Source organism: Oncorhynchus nerka, linkage group LG27, assembly GCF_034236695.1.
Source record: "Oncorhynchus nerka isolate Pitt River linkage group LG27, Oner_Uvic_2.0, whole genome shotgun sequence".
Classification (NCBI taxonomy): Eukaryota; Metazoa; Chordata; class Actinopteri; order Salmoniformes; family Salmonidae; genus Oncorhynchus; species Oncorhynchus nerka.
The window spans coordinates 94,872,565-94,874,818 of NC_088422.1; the positions used below are offsets into that span (position 1 = coordinate 94,872,565).

Sequence of the window (2,254 nt, forward strand, 5' to 3'; positions counted from 1 at the left end):
TCAGCTATGACTGCAGAAAGAAAGGGTGTCAACTATGACTGCAGAAAGAACAGGGTGTCAGCTATGACTGCAGAAAGAACAGGGTGTCAGCTATGACTGCAGAAAGAACAGGGTGTCAGTGTCAACTATGACTGCAGAAAGAACGGGGTGTCAGCTATGACTGCAGAAAGAACAGGGTGTCAGCTATGACAGCAGAAAGAACAGGGTGTCAGCTATGACTGCAGAGAGAACGGGGTGTCAGCTATGACTGCAGAAAGAACGGGGTGTCAGCTATGACTGCAGAAAGAACGGGGTGTCAGCTATGACTGCAGAAAGAACAGGGTGTCAGCTATGACTGCAGAAAGAACAGGGTGTCAACTATGACTGCAGAAAGAACAGGGTGTCAGCTATGACTGCAGAAAGAACAGGGTGTCAACTATGACTGCAGAAAGAACAGGGTGTCAGCTATGACTGCAGAAAGAACAGGGTGTCAGCTATGACAGTAGAAAGAACGGGGTGTCAGCTATGACAGTAGAAAGAACGGGGTGTCAGCTATGACTGTAGAAAGAACGGGGTGTCAGCTATGACAGTAGAAAGAACGGGGTGTCAGCTATGACTGCAGAAAGAACAGGGTGTCAGCTATGACTGCAGAAAGAACAGGGTGTCATCTATGACTGCAGAAAGAACAGGGTGTCAGCTATGACTGCAGAAAGAACAGGGTGTCAGCTATGACTGCAGAAAGAACAGGGTGTCAGCTATGACTGCAGAAATAACAGGGTGTCAGCTATGACTGCAGAAAGAACAGGGTGTCAACTATGACTGCAGAAAGAACGGGGTGTCAGCTATGACCGCAGAAAGAACAGGGTGTCAACTATGACCGCAGAAAGAACAGGGTGTCAACTATGACTGCAGAAAGAACGGAGTGTCAGCTATGACTGCAGAAAGAACAGGGTGTCAGCTATGACAGCAGAAAGAACGGGGTGTCAGCTATGACTGCAGAGAGAACGGGGTGTCAGCTATGATAGCAGAAAGAACATGGTGTCAGCTATGACTGCAGAGAAAACAGGGTGTCAGCTATGACTGCAGAAAGAACAGGGTGTCAGCTATGACTGCAGAAAGAACGGGGTGTCAGCTATGACTGCAGAGAAAACAGGGTGTCAGCTATGACTGCAGAAAGAACGGGGTGTCAGCTATGACTGCAGAAAGAACGGGGTGTCAGCTATGACTGCAGAAAGAACGGGGTGTCAGCTATGACTGCAGAAAGAACGGGGTGTCAGCTATGACATGACACCTTGGCTTTGTTTATTTAACTACGGTAGGTGAAGTGGATTTATATCCGGTAACAGAATTGCATCATGGGTCCCTGATGTGTACTATACAGAAATACATAATGATGGATATGCATGTCATTCTCTTCATGGTGATGGATCTTGCAGAGATTCAATTCCCACTCAACTCCTACAGGTTTTAACAACAACCCACTCAACTCCTACAGGTTTTAACAACAACCCACTCAATAGTGCTGTTTGAATGCAAACCATGTCGCTGGGTTTTCGTATGTAAAATCTCCTTCAGCGATCAGTGAAAATTAAAAGCATATGCGTTGGCCGGGAATCGAACCCGGGTCAACTGCTTGGAAGGCAGCTATGCTCACCACTATACCACCAACGCAAGTGGAGAAAAAGGAATTCAACAGGGGAATTGTAGGTTTGTGTCAAGTATTTCAAGAATAACTCTCTCGCTCTCGCTTGGATATTGGACTTTCATGATGAAACCTGCTTATGTATTGAGTCCACCACACACTGGGATGGAGGAACAAAACACTATACACTGAGATGGAGGAACAAAACACTCCACACTGAGATGGAGGAACAAAACACTATACACTGAGATGGAGGAACAAAACACTATACACTGAGATGGAGGAACAAAACACTCCACACTGAGATGGAGGAACAAAACACTCCACTGAGATGGAGGAACAAAACACTCCACACTGAGATGGAGGAACAAAACACTATACACTGAGATGGAGGAACAACACACTCCACTGAGATGGAGGAACAAAACACTCCACACTGAGATGGAGGAACAAAACACTCCACTGAGATGGAGGAACAAAACCCTCCACACTGAGATGGACGAACAAAACACTCCACACTGAGATGGAGGAACAAAACACTCCACACTGAGATGGAGGAACAAAACACTCCACACTGAGATGGAGGAACAAAACACTCCACACTGAGATGGAGGAACAAAACACTATACACTG

At 46.3% G+C, this 2,254-nt stretch overlaps 1 non-coding gene across 1 annotated transcript; it reads right to left on the reverse strand.

The window, feature by feature from the left end:
- Nucleotides 1–1,578: 1,578 nt before the first annotated feature.
- Nucleotides 1,579–1,650, reverse strand: trnag-ucc (transfer RNA glycine (anticodon UCC)). The gene has a single exon. It is a non-coding gene; the product is annotated as a tRNA-Gly (tRNA).
- Nucleotides 1,651–2,254: the final 604 nt, after the last annotated feature.